The sequence below is a fragment of the Bubalus bubalis genome, chromosome 4, assembly GCF_019923935.1.
Source record: "Bubalus bubalis isolate 160015118507 breed Murrah chromosome 4, NDDB_SH_1, whole genome shotgun sequence".
Lineage (NCBI taxonomy): Eukaryota > Metazoa > Chordata > Mammalia > Artiodactyla > Bovidae > Bubalus > Bubalus bubalis.
The window spans coordinates 104,554,162-104,569,809 of record NC_059160.1 but is presented as its reverse complement, the minus strand read 5'-3'; the positions used below and the strand labels follow the sequence as shown (position 1 = coordinate 104,569,809).

Genomic DNA, 15,648 nt, shown 5'->3' with positions numbered 1-15,648 from the left:
TTGCATAGCAAGGCTGCTATGCAAATTTGGATTACTGTTTTGATAGATGAAGGATGAAAATAGTGCTATCAAATAGTTTTCATTAAGCACAAACTATTTATTTTAGTCACATTTTATTCAAATAGTTTTAAAACTGGAGTCCTTCAGAAAATTAATCATTCTATGAAAAATAGGGGCAGCAAAATATTCAAACTATCTTGAAAATTAAAATTTTATGCATACATATACATAGAAAAAATCACTAGTTCTATGCATTACTAATATCAGTTTTAATTTTCTAGGGTGTAATAATATAAGCCAGTCATATAAGATAAGAAAAACCCTAAACATTCCATCACTACAGGGTCCTATAATACTATACATAATTCCCATAAACAGAGAAAAGGGAAGGGGATGTGTAAAGAATGTGTATTGGAGATTACAGGGGGTTAAGTAAACTAAGCTTATAGTTCAAATTCCGGAAGTTGATTATATTAAAAATGTAAATATTAACATGTAGTGTTTATCAGATGAAATGCTGAGAAAATATCTAATCTTATTGGAAATTCTAGGGCTTACTTCCAAGTGTTACCCATGCTTCACAAATACCTAAAATTTCCTTATTGATTTGTACTTTGTAAAGAAATATTTCATAACAACAGAGCATATTCATTAACGGAAAGTTATCCAGCCTGAATATTTAGTTTAACAATAGCTGTAGTTATGTCAACTACTAACATTCGTTTTCCTTTTGGCAGCTAAGCCCATAATTGGTTTTGCCTTCTTAGTGGAAGCTGTTTTCTAATGACGGTGATTTTCAGCTTGTATTTGCCTGCAGCCACCTACTCATCCCTCTCTAAATGTGTTCTGAAATATGATGGCAGATTTGAATGGCACTAGAAATATGTAAGAATTTTAATTATCCAGTAGGATACCTGAAAACATAAGAGGAGCTCCTTTATTCCTGATTTCTACATTCTGAATATGGTCTATAATAAACAGTAATAAACTGTGATTTCCAACTGGAAGTTTTATCTAAAATAATCATCTCTTCACATTAATCACAAATCAATTACCTAAAGAGCAACAAGTAAATTACTTGTAGAAATAAGAATATACCAGGGCCTCATGCCATTTTTTTAAAGAGCTACTTGAAAACGTTATTGATAAAAGAAAAATACTGGTCATCTATATGAAAAGTATCTTACATCCATTTACCTTCTCAAAAGTTTTTAACTCTTTAATAGCCTCTGAATGTCACTGTCTCCACCTCCTCTAGGACTTTGCTTCATAATTTATCCCTTCTTTTATAATGTTTTAAAATAACTTCTTTTTTATTTATTTATGTGGCTGAGTGGGATCTCAGCTGCAGCATGTGGGATCTTTTGTTGTGACGCACAGAATTCTTTAATTGTGGAGCTCAGGCTAAGTAGCTGCAGCACAGGGGCTCAGCTGCTCCGGGGCATGTGGGATCTTAGTTCACCAACTAGGGATCAAACCCCTGTTCCCTGCATTGCAGGGTGGATTCTTAACCACTGGACAACCAGGGAAGTCCCAGTTTATCCCTTCTTGCTTCCCTGGTAGCTTGGATGGTAAAGCGTCTGCCTACAATGCGGGAGACCCGGTTTCAATCCCTGGGTCGGGAAGATCCCCTGGAGAAGAAAATGGCAACCCACTCCAGTATTCACGCCTGGAAAATCCCATGGACCAAGGAGCCTGGTAGGCTACAGTCCATGGGGTCGCAAAGAGCTGGACATGACTGAGCGACTTCTCTTCACTCTTCAAACTCTTTATATCTTCTATCTTTGCTTCTGGTCCTTCCTACAATCAGGTCACACAATTTGACCACACACACACCTCAACTATTTTTCCTTCACAAACTCAAATAATAACCCACAGTCACTTTCTCCAATTCACCTCTTTCCAATAACAACCACTTTAAAGTAACTTCCACCACCACACACCCACAGCAGACACATTTCTTCCTAGCTTTATCAAATGTAATCTCTAAATCCAATTGCTATTTTTGGAACTGATCTGACTTGACCTCTTTATAAGATTTATGTTGTGACCTTTTCCTCTCACTTTTGCAGTAGTCTGTTTCCTTGACTTCATAACTTCACTCTTTCTTTCTTTCCCTTTCTAACTTCTTTTCAGTTCTGACGTGGCCCTTGTTTCTGCATACTCAATAAATGTAGATGTGATGCAGGGGTGGCCACTAATTCTTTGCAGCTTTTTCCATTGAAAGATGGAATCTATTTCTTTTTCCTTGAATAGACTTTGGGACTAAGTATGGCCAATAGAATGCAATGAAAACCACATGTGCACGTTCTAGAGTCCAGGCTTCAAGAAATCTTGCAACTTCGCCTTCTTCCTCCTGGAATGTTGTTCTGAGACTGCTGTTTAATGAAAAAACTTGAGATGAAAGACCACATGGAAAGACAGGGTGATCCAGCCATCTCAGTTGACCAGTTGACCCACTGGATCCTAAGCCTTGACTAACTCACTGCTCATGAGAAAGCTCAAGTAAAAACCAAAATAACGATCCCAGTTTACCCAGAAAATCAAAGCAAATAATGCATCGCTAGAACTTTCCTAGTAGTCCAATGGCTAAAACTCCATTCTCCCAATGCAAGATGCCCAGGTTAGATCCTTGGTTGGGAAACTAGATCCCACATGTTGCAACTATACCCCACATGCTGCAACTAAGACCCCATGTGGCCAAAAAAAAAATGTTTTCAGCCACTAATTTTTATGATGCTTTTATTATCAGTAAATGACAACTGGTACAATAGGCATCTTCCAGGTTTTTAATGACTCATTTCTTGTCTCACTATATACACAGGACTGGAAAAAGTCAGTTTTCATTCCAACCCCAAAGAAAGGCAATGCCAAAGATGCTCAAACTACTGTACAATTGCACTCATCTCACATGTGAGTAAAGTAATGCTCAAAATTCTCCAAGCCAGGGTTCAGCAATATGCGAACTGTGAACTTCCAGATGTTCAAGCTGGTTTTAGAAAAGGCAGAGGAACCAGAGATCAAATTGAAAACATCTGCTGGAACATCAAAAAAGCAAGAGAGTTCCAGAAAAACATCTATTTCTGCTTTATTGACTATGCCAAAGCCTTTGACTGTGGGGATCACAATAAACTGTGGAAAATTCTGAAAGAGATGGGAATACCAGATGACCTGACCTGCCTCTTGAGAAACCTGTATGCAGGTCAGGAGGCAACAGTTAGAACTGCACATGGAGCAACAGACTGGTTCCAAATAGGAAAAGGAGTACGTCAAGGCTGTATATTGTCACCCTGCTTATTTAACTTTTATGCGGAGTACATCATAAGAAATGCTGGGTTGGAAGAAGCACAAGCTAGAATGAAGATTGCCGGGAGAAATATCAATAACCTCAGATATGGAGATGATACCACCCTTATGGCAGAAAGTGAAGAAGAACTAAAGAGCTTCTTGATGAAAATGAAAGTGGAGAGTGAAAAAGTTGGCTTAAAGCTCAACATTCAGAAAACTAAGTTCATGGCATCCAGTCCCATCACTTCATGGCAAATAGATGGGGAAACAGTGGAAACAGTGGCTGAATTGATTTTGGGGGGCTCCAAAAGCACTGCAGATGGTGATTGCAGCCATGAAATTAAAAGACGCTTACTCCTTGGAAGGAAAGTTATGACCAACATAGACAGCATATTAAAAGCAGAGACATCACTTTGTCAACAAAGGTCCATCTAGTCAAAGCTATGGTTTTTCCAGTGGTCATGTATGGATGTGAGAGTTGGACTATAAAGAAAGCTAAGTGCTGAAGAATTGATGCTTTTGAACTGTGGTGTTGGAGAAGACTCTTGAGAGTCCCTTGGACTGCAAGGAGATCCAACCAGTCTATTCTAAACGAGATCAGTCCTGGGTGTTCATTGGAAGGACTGATGCTAAAGCTGAAACTCCAATACTTTGGCCACCTGATGCAAAGAGCTGACTCATTTGAAAAGACCCTGATGCTGGGAAAGATTGAAGGCAGAAGGAGAAGGGGATGGCAGAGGATGAGATGGTTGGATGGCATCACTGACTCTGTGGAAATGGGTTTGGGTGGACTCCAGGAGTTGGTGATGAACCAGGGGGCCTGGCGTGCTGCGATTTATGGGGTCCAAAGAGTTGGACATGACTGAGCGACTAAACTGAGCTGAACTGATATATCTTATGGGTGACTGTAATGTCAGCCACAAGCTTATCAACCAGCTGTATGATGACAGTTCCAAAATCTATTATTTTTTCCTTTGAGCTCTAGACCAATATTCCCAACTTAATATTTACATGTTTACTTGATCTTTATATTATAGCCACCTCAAGCATGGCCCATCAAAATGAATTCACCATTTCCTCCTCACACATCTCAAACTCTTCCATCTCTTGATTTCCCATCCTAACAAAAGGGAATCACTATCACCCTGCCATTTCACTCGAGTTTGCAAATTGGGAGTCTTCCTAGATTTTTTCTCTAGCTCATCCCCCTTTAACACAGTCACCATGTCTACCTAAGTATTCTTTTATTTATTAATCTTTTTGGAGCATGAGTGGTGGAAGGGTTTTGAGGGAGAAATAAATAAAAGGAATTTTTCAGTCAACTAGGACCTGCTGGTTATAACTATCCACTCCATGTAAATAAAAATTTGTTTATGTATAGTCACACCCACTTAATTCTGAATTGTCTATTTCACACCACATGGAAAGAGTTGAGTGGTTGAGACATTATGGTGGGAATAACCTAAACATTTATTATATGACCTTTTACACAAAAAGTTTACCGACTCCTGACCTAGATGATTTACTTGTATCAAAAATCTAGATTCTGTTTATTTAATTACTAAAATATTATTTGAACTCTGATATCTATACAGTGGTTATATGTATTATTCTTTAGGGGATAAGAAAGTAAAAATAGTGTGAGGGAGGTTCAAGAGGCAGTGGATATATGTGTATATATATAGCTGATTCATGTTGTACAGCAATTATCCTCCAATTAAAAATAAAAGAAAGTAAAAATAATCTGGCCTTTATACAGTAGAATGCATAATCTCATGGAAGTCATGACCATGTTTGGAAGTAATTTCAGCCAAAGGCAATGAGTGAAGGCTCACTAAGACGATGGCAGTGAAATGCTGTATGAAGAATGAGTGGGTTTAACATAGGATTAGTCAGCTTGAAGGTCTTGGCTGGGAAACTAGTGTGTTTTGCCTTTAAAGTCCCATTCCAGGTGCAGTATGTTCCATATTAATCAGTCCCATATGGATGTCAGGCGGGATGGGAGTAGGCTGGATGAAAGGCTGCTTTCAATGTGCAGTGTGTCCAAACACCAGGTGTTTGGAGGTGGAATATTTGGTAACATTCAAAGGACACCTTGAATTTTTTTACTCTTCACCCTCATGTTCTTCCCTCCCTCAAATTACTCTTGCCATTTTTTCTTTTCTTTATGATGATCCAACTATATTCCTATTTACTCAGAGCCCAAATTATAGTTATCATTGATTGGTTATTTCCCATCCTGATACTTTCTATCATGGCCTTCTACTCAGTTTTGAATTCTTATAGTTCTGTCTTTATAGTGATTCCTATAACTGTAATCTCTACCTGAAATTTCTTGTTCATTTATTGTTTGCTTACTGTCTGCCTGTCCACCATGGCACTATAACCTCAATAAGAATAGAGAGATTGACTGTCTTTCTCACTTTTTTATCTGCAACACACAGAAAAACGTGTGGCACACATTTTAAGGTAAATAAATATTTTTGTTGAAAGCACAGATTTTATTATGATGTTTTAAAATACCTGCCTGTATTTTAATTAAAGTATGTCTGTGTGTCTACCAAGCAACAATTTCCTTAAAGTAAGGTCCATTTAATCTTATTAATGCCCCCAAAGAAAGGGATTCATTTGATATTTTTGAATTTTTAAAAATCATCAAATAACCATTATCTTGAGTCCAAACAAGGGAAATATATACAAGTAGATACCAAATCTGATAGAGTGGGAGAGTTGAGAATGTTTTATTTTCAGATGTTAAGGTAGATAATAAAGCGATACTATTATATGCTGAGACTACATAAGGCAATGCATAACAAAAGCTGCCATTTTACATAATTCTGTAAACTGCGATTAAGCAAGTTCTCCTAGCTAAAAGTAGAACCACTAAAAATGATCATTAAAAAAAACAAACTTAATCTAAGTTCCATGCCTATTATTAGTAATTCTAAGAAAAAGTTCTTTGACTTTCACTACCAAAGTAGAAGAACAAGCAGTCAAGAAATTAAATCTAACACTTTGTGGTTGCCTGCTATAAAGTGCTTGACTTCCTGTGCATAAAAAATGGTAGAACTCAAAGGTCCACTATAGTTTCATAAGTGCTTTTGCTAATTGTGTACAATTCTTTTCTTCTTATGAGATTGTAGTTATTATATGTCTACTCCATGGTTTTTCAATAGCATCTCTCATAGCTTCCAGACAAAGGTAATTATGTGCAGAGCTAAAAATACACATCTACAAGTTCTACTCTCAAGGTCTGTGGGGGTGTGCATGCTAAGTCACTTCAGTCATGTCTGACTCTTTGCTACCCTATAGACTGTAGCCCGCCAGGCTCGTCTGTCCATGGGATTCTCCAGGCAAGAACACTGGATTGGGTTGCCATGCTCTCCTCCAGTGGATCTTCCCAGGGATCAAACCCATGTCTCTTACGTTGCCTGTGTTGGCAGATGGGCCCTTTAGCACTAGCACCAGCTGGAAAGCCCAAGAAGGTCTGTGGTCCCCCCAAGCTGATTCACTGCTAATAGTTCTTACATACCTTCAGTTAACCATAACTGCAGGGAATTCTAGAAGGACTGAAAAAAATCAGAGTAAATGAGGAGCATAAGAGTAACCAAAGACATCTTAGGTGGCTATAAAATATCTCAGTCATTGGTTGAGACCAAGTATATACTGTGTACATCAGTAAAACCCAGACACAAAATTCCTACCAATTATACACCATAATTAGTGAGGATGAAAATTTGTTGAAATTGGACCACTATCTGCGTTAGTAGAGCTAAAATTTAAAAGATCCACAAAATAGTAGAACAACTCAATTCTATAAACTGATAGACTGACCAGTTTAACATGATTATTAGAATAAACATCAGTCAATTAAAGTTGACTGTAAGTCTATTACTGTTATATAAACACATCCTTAACATTTTTCTCAATTGTCAAATATTGTTTTCACCAACCCAAGCAAGATTCTGGATTCTTGCCAAACCGACCCTATTTCTGCGGGCTTCCTGAATTCTTCTCTTTTGATCACCCTGAGTCATTCCTAGCTTTGTATGATTCAGTCCCCTCCTACCTCTCTTTATATACCTTGTTGTGTTCCCTTCTCTTGTCCAAGCCTGTCACATAACTGTGGGAGTTCAATAAACACTATCTAATTATGATGATGCTCCTTTTATTTTTATTTTTCTCCATTTACTTCTCTATTATGTATTTCTATTTAGAATCAATCAAAAACATTTAGTGAGCAGCTACTCTACAGAGGAACAGCCTTCCTCAACTCTAAAAGATTATACTTTCATTTTTTTAAATTGTAGTATAAAGATTATGACTTTATTTACCCTGTCAATGATAGTTTCCCATGGAAGAGTGATTTTAAAAAAACAATTTCATGCATGAGCTACTATAGTGCTGTTTTCTCAATTAGGAGTTTAATCTCTTAGGAATGAGGTTGTGTCTTTGCATGTTTGGTACAATACGAAATACATTGTTTACCAGTCCTGAAGAAATAAAATAAAATGATAGCTATTCCTAACATTTTTACATTTGTGCTACTAAACTTAGAATTGTGCTTAGCAAATACTCAATAATTCTTAATATTATAATTTATAAACTAATCATGTCTCTTTATAATTGAAAATAAACCATTTGACTTTTACCATAATGTTACCTTTCATGGTGGAGGTTATGTGGCAATGCATGAGATGTTTAAGTAAAGTAAAATTACAAGAAAAAATCTTTCTTTCAATTCCATTTTTAAAAGTTTTCTTGAAAAGGCATAAAAAGCAGGACAAGAGAATTGAATTATATTCTGCAGGGGGAATTTTAAAATCACAGAAGCTTGAAACATGAAAGACACCTTAAGTATTCGATTCAGTCTCTCATATTATTAAACAAAGATAATACTAAAATATTCAAATTATGTATCATTTCGTTTTAGTTAAAGTTCACAGAGGCACATAAAGAACTGTCTCTTAAACCATGCTGAGCATTGCTACATGCTAAGTCACTTCACTTGTGTCTGACTCTTTGCAACCCTGTGAACTGTAGCCCACTAGGCTCCCCGGTCCATGGGATTCTCTAAGCAAGAATACTGGAGTGAGCTGTCATGCCTTCCTCCAGGGGATCTTCCCTACCCAGGGATGGAACTCATGTCTCTTAAGTCCCCTGCATTGGCAGGAGGTCCTTTACCACTAGCGCCACCTGGGAAGCCCTATGCTATACATTGCAAAATCATTAATTGTCTCATAATTTTGCTAAGATGAGATGTGATGACAATTAATTTTGCTAAGATTTGCTGAGATGACAATTAAAGGTAAAACTGTCAGAATTGAAATATTTCATCAAGATCCAAAGTTAGTACTGTGCAACATTTATATACTTATATCTGATTACATTCGGTAATTTTTGATGTTACCTCTTTGTATCTAGGGAGGAAAAGAGATCAGTGGTGATCAGGAAAAGAGACCAGAGTTCTAGTGAGTCAAGGTTGAAATTTTGAACCACAAAATATCATGTTTAGGTATTAAAAATTTAAGATATACTTCATAACATATTTAATCCAAGAGACTTAAACAAGGAGTGAATATTTACTGAATTTTTACTTTCCTAGCACTGTGCTAAGTTTTTATTTATATTCAGATTTAATCCAAATTCTTGATGGTTTAGGATTAACTCTGTGTTGGAGATGAGAAAACTAAATACTAAATAAACCATGCAGAGTAATGGTTAAGAGGATGGATTCGAATTCTGTCTCTGCCACTTATTAATTGTTGCACTACTCTGGGTCTTAAGTGACTAATATGTATGAAACAGGGGAAAAAGTCGTACCTTCTTCACAGGGCAATTTTAAGTATTATGTAAATTACTTAGTGCACATAGTAAGTGTTTTAAGATGTGTTATAAATGGATTTACTCTGAATCTAATGAAGTTGAGGCATAAGGGCTTCCTCATTTGCACAGTCACATTCCGAGGCCCCATAATGACTTTAGTGTATTATTAATCATAATTGTGTATTTCCTCTACTTAAAGAGCAACCCCTTCAACTGTCAAACTTAACATTTTGCCTTTGCAGGATAACTGCTTTACAGAATTTTTCTGTTTTCTGTTAAAAAAAAAAAATTGCCTTTGCTTGCTCTTGTTACTGTTATTGTTGCATTAGAAAGATAAAATAGGGACTGCCCAGGCAGTCCAGTAATTAAGACTTTGCCTTCCAATGCAGAGGGTTTGGGTTCCATCCTTAGTCAGGAGAGAAGATCCTACGTGTCTTGAGGCCAAAAAAACAAAACATAAAACAGAAGCAATATTGTAACAAATTCCATAAAGACTTTAAAAAAAGATGCACACAACCAGTGATGGCAAATCCGAGATAAGACCTAAACTTTAGGTGACTAAAGAACTGGAATTTTCAATTAAGATTACTTTCTGCCTATTTCTAGCATTTTCCCATTGTCTCATAACTGTAATTGTCATATACAAAGAGCATAAATCCTCCTTTCATGTGAGAAAACAAACTGGTCCCCAACTGTATTTCCCTCTTGTCTCCACAGAAGGAGGAAATGTTCTACATTCAACAGTGGGGTCTAGAATAGCCAGCTACCATCACCCGCCAAACCTAACTCACATACATACATGGCTACATTCAAGGAGCATGAGCGGAAGTGAGAGCATCCCTAGAGGAGAATGAATCACCCTGTGCCTTGGTTTGTTTTTTACCAGGAGTCCAGTAAAAGTCTCTTACAGCATCTATTTCTCATAGATGGCCCTTAACCATCTAAAAGCAAGGACTTGAGCCTAGAAGCTGGGATGATGAGAGGTCAGCCATGAATTTATGGATTCATTCTTTGACTACCCATGAATCTGTTCACCACAAATGTACAACTCTGATACAAATGCTTTATGGGGACCAGCTGTATTTGGGGAGTATATGAATTCATTTATTCAATCAACAAGTTTTATTGAGCACCTACTCAATTTTATCTAGAAAGAAACAAGATAGGAGAGGTCCCTGATCTCACTGAGTGTGTATACTCTATGAGAATTTTTTATAGATATCTTAAGTCATCTTACTTATAAAAACAGTGGGCATTTCTAACACGCAGATATAAACCATTGAGAGTAATTTGCCTTGTCAGTCAGCATATTTAATACCCATCACTCATTTTTGTTCTTGAAATAGTTTACTGATCACTGCCAATGCTAAACATCTCCCCAAGACTCTATTTCATTCACACAAGTAATTATTAAATACTTTGCTGTTGGGTGACCATTTGCATTAGTAATTACTTCAAGTTACAATCAACAGATACGCAATCTATGCAGATATGCAATACGCAACAGATATCTCTAGAAGGTGTAGCCTTGCAATAGTCTCCCCAATAATTGAATCAGAACCCATTTTTTAAAAAAAGAGATATACACTAATCAATGTTGTATGCGTTATGCATATTTTGCCAAATGGATATCTTTTAAAACTCCCAGGCAAGTATACACTAAAGAACATTATTACACAGAAGTATGCTGAATGTTTTCCGGTCATATGTACACAATGCAGATGGCATGTTGCCTTGTTTAAGAAAGCCAATATGTTACTAAGAGATTTCTTATCAAGGACTGGCATCCACATTTACCTGGAAGAGGTAAACTCATACTACTACTTCAACTTTTTTCCATTTTTAGAAATAAAATCAAAAGAAGAGAGCCATAGTTTTGTGAATTACTTAGAGATCTACCCAAATATATACCAACCAAATAACATCAAAACTTTCTAAGTTATACAGTCTAGCTAATAAAAAGGCCATATAAATAAAACTGTTAACCAGCTACAAACTTTTAAATATAAAAAAATCCTTAAGATTTTCATCTTTACATGTTTCACGAATTGATATGGTGCATAATAAAGCATCTTACGTACTGGGCTCTAAGTTGGCTTGTAGTTTTTTGAGTAACAATTCAAGATTTAACCTAGGGCTCAATTTCAGCACAGCCACTGCTCTCAGGGTATTTTTGCCAGGGTTAGAGCATTCCAATCATTGTTCCTAATGCATTGTCTGCTGCCAAGTAATAACTACTTAAGTTACCAGGTATCATCAGGGGAAATCTCTTTCAGGAACACCTGGGAACTGAAAAGATGTACGTACTCAAATATCTGGCATTTCTCAAGTCAGTTTCCGGGGCATTTCAAATATTTACTGGAGGTTAGACAAAATAGTTCACATGATAGTTTCCTGTTTTACAGAATTCATAAATTACCATACTTCTAATTATAAAGAGAAAACATCCGGCTTGCCAGCAATTTTTATCATGAGCACAAAACTTAATTCTTCCTTCTGATGAAGTATTTGTGGCATGCGGAGCTTCCAAGAGCAATATGAGGCACCCATTTTTAGAAAACTTGGTTAGATATGTTTTCATTCATTTAAAAGCAAATTTTAATGCAAATTATATGTCAATTATAAAACAATATAGCTGTATTATTTACTACTACTAATTTTTTTACAAAATGTTTGGAGACTTTTGATTTCAAGTTGATATTAGGGCAAAGTTTGTTATCACCTCTGATATAGGTATAGGAAAATGCCAAAGGAAAGACAAGTTGTCTGAATATCGCATCCATGCATGCTAAGTCATTTCAGTCATGTTAGACTCTTTGTGACCCCATGGACTGTAGCCCGTTAGCCTCCTCTGCCCGTGGGATTCTCCAGGCAAGAATACTGGAGTGAGTTGGCAAGGCCTCCTCCAGGGGAACCTTCCCTACCCAGGGATCAAACACATGTCTCCTGCATTGGCATGAGGGTTCTTTACCACTGGCCCCACCTGAGAAGCCCAGCTGAATGACACCTAACGATAATTATAAGGTCTTATTCACACAATTACCCACTCCAGTGTTCTTGCCTGGAGAATCCCAGAGACGGGGGAGCCTGGTGGGCTGCCGCCTGTGGGGTCACACAGAGTCGGACACGACTGAAGTGACTTAGCAGCAGCAGCAGCATTCACACAATTAGACTCTTTCATAATCATTGTTAATTTTCAGTGAATCACCTGAAAAAAGTATTCTAATTTTATATTTCCAACAAACGTATGAAGTACTGCTTTACAATGGCAATTTTTTGCTTCTAGCAAGGTTTGGTAAAAAGTCCAACCAATTCTCTGCCCCCAAATTTTATTAAACACCAAGGAATTGTAGGGGTTTCCCAGGTGGTGCTAGTGGTAAAGAACCCGCCTGCCACTGCAGGAGACATAAGAGACGCAGGTTTGATCCCTGGGTTGGGAAGATCCCCTGGAGGAGGGCATGGCAACCCACTCCAATATTCTTGCCTGGAGAATTCCATGGACAGAGGAGCCTGCCAGGAGTCTATAGGGTCACAAAGAGCTGGACACGACTGAAGTGACCTAGTACAATACAAAGATAAGCACACTCACAGATGGAACTTCTGTGAGTACCTAAATATGTTAATAATCTAAATTCAATTATTGAATGTCCATTTGAATACCAATGAATTCACACTTCATTATTTGCTTCTCTGGATTTTCTATGAGAAACAAAAGCCGCCTAGCGACTTTTTAAAAACATTTTCATAAACTTTAATTGTTCATTGAAAAGAAAATATCTAGACTCTCCAACATTTTTATTCTTTATGTGAACAAAAAGTTGCATAAGAAGGTAATCCTCAATCTTTGGGATTCAATCACAGGACATTCTAATTATTACAGAAACAAAGTGAACAATCCACTTCCTGAGACCAAAGGGTTTTCTGAAAAGTGTACTCTTCCTGTTAAATATTATAACGAGCAGAAAGTTGTAAAACAATTATTCTGATTTAAGCATAAAGATTTTAGATTGGCTCCATTTCTTTTAAATATTTACATGAAAGTTAGAAATGAAAAGCATAAAATGTTTATGTGTCCAAATAAAATTGCTTTGTGACCAAGCATTATCCTCAGTATTCCTGAAGACTATTTTCCAGTTTTTTGAATTGACTAATTCTTAACATTTAGAAAATATGTTCTGGTAGGGTAGGATTAGCTTAGTGTTCAAATCCATATAAATTTTTTGTCCATCTCCCTGGTTTTTGGATTGTATCAATTGTCAATCAATCCTTTACAGAGTATTCACATTTATATAATACCAGGTGATATCAGATGATGACTAGAGAATAGAATGTTGCCGTGTGTTTTTTTATTTGAGTACAAGTAACAATTTTAGTTTATAAAACTACGTAAACAACTGTACAATATAAGTCCATCACATGTCGGGCGCTGTCCTGAGATTTAGAACCAATGGGGACTAGACAATGGTGATGGCTGGTGATGGACAGGCAAGCCTGGCCTGCTGCAGTCCATGGGGCCGCAAAGAGTCGGACATGACTGAGCGACTGAACCGACTGGGGACTACACAGATATGGCTCTACCCTCCTCAACATTTACAGGGCATGTTTTCTAAAAGTTTTTATGCTTCATACTTTGAAGCTTCATTTATTTTTCATCTGTCTTTAAGACTCTCAAATATCCATGTATTATGAGACTACTGACAGAACTACCTTAAGAGGTTCAACCTTGGGTGATTAAATATCACTCTATTAATAAGAGTGAACAAAACCGAAAAGAGAGAGAACATGACGCAGAAAACTTCAATAAACAAACTTTCTTCAAATTTTATGATCTCAAAATCCTAATATTCCCTCCAAAAATCCTCATTTCCCTACTGACAAAGATACAATAATCTTTTAACTGCATACATTTTATATCACAGTGTATACAAATACATTGCTCAAATTCTTCCTTTACTTTTTACAAGGAATTTTATACTATGTACTTGAAGAATGCATTGGCTGTTATCAGATAACTGTTTTATCATCGAAGAATGAATCGATCAAAGGATGAATCACCTGTCATTTAAGGAAAGTTATTTGGTTCCTATGTTTTGGAGTATAATTATTTAAATCATTATAGAACTTGGGAACTGAAATTAATAAACTTAATCCTGTAACTAAATTTCACTTGTAGTTTTACCCTTGAGAATATGGAAAAACAAAACAGACAAAACAAACAAACAAAATCTCATCTATAGCAAAACTAAACCTTGAAGAAAACAAATATACATTAATTCTCTTTCAACACACCACGTGGCTTATTTACCTACTTAGTTGGAAATACCCACAGTTTTACATCCCAAGTCACCTCTGGGTTTAAGTGTTTCTTAAGGATTGGAAAAATACAAATCTTTAATAACATAGTTATTACAGTCATTACAGACTACTACCACTTTCACCAAAACACATGTTCATAATAAAGCATCACCTTCGATTACTTCAATACCATTCCATTTTCTCAGAGTAACTTAAAATACTATTAAGCTTCCCCATCTTTCATTGTCTGCTTCCACTTTTTCATAATTTTGCCTAGAAAAGGTCATATTAAAATGTTTCTATACTCACCTCCATGAACAAAAGCCAGTTGTATGGGCAGATGTTGAAGAGTCAATTTGAGGCAACGGAAGTAGACGTGGGAGGGAAACTCCCAGGGGTGTACCCAGATTTGTTGTACGGTTATTTGGCGTACCAATGACAGAATTCTTGAGTTATTTAAAACACACATACAAATACAAAACAACTCTGATCTACAGGGGTGCTATTCAGAAAGATCACTATACCGAAAACAAAACTTGTTTTATAATACCATGAACTTTCCCAAAGTAATCTTTTATATATCTTTACAGCATTAAACAAACACACTTCAGAAATAATGGTACTGAAATACCCTTCAAAAAGCAGTAAGGATTTTCTTTTGGCAGAGGGAGTTGTTTGAAATAATTTTTAATGCATCGGCAGCACTAAAATACAAGCTTATTTTTGATAACTATCACTACCACATTTTTAAAGACTACCCTGGTAGCTCAGACAGTAAAAATTCCGCCTGCATGCTGTGCGGGAGACCTGGGTTTGATGCCTGGGTTGGGAAGATCCCCTGGAGGAGGGAATGGCTACTCACTCCAGTATTCTTGTCTGGAGAATTCCATGGACAGAGGAGCCTGGCAGGCTACAGTTCATGGGGTCACAAAGAGTCGGACACTGAGTGACTAATACTTTCACTTTCTTTAAGATACATTTAACATACACATAGTCTCATTAACGATAAGAAATATTTGTGATATATATTCAAATTATTAGAAAATAAAACATATTTAGAAAGTTTGATAGTACTGATTATTGCTGCTTTCGTTTCTTAATTTAGTCAACTAAATCATAAAGACATTTGGAAAGAGATAATGACAGTGTTTTTCAAGTAGACATTCAGGCCCAAATTAAAGTCTAGAGACTGACTTTAAAGTTGTACCACTATAATGCATGCAGACCCTCTAAAATAAT

The 15,648-nt window shown here is 36.6% G+C and overlaps 1 protein-coding gene across 1 annotated transcript in view; it reads right to left on the bottom strand.

Annotated features, from left to right (window-relative positions):
* The window catches only part of RASSF9 (Ras association domain family member 9), a 36,508-nt gene that overhangs the window by 19,414 nt on the left and 1,446 nt on the right, over nucleotides 1–15,648 (bottom strand). The gene's annotated exons all lie outside the window — the stretch shown is intronic.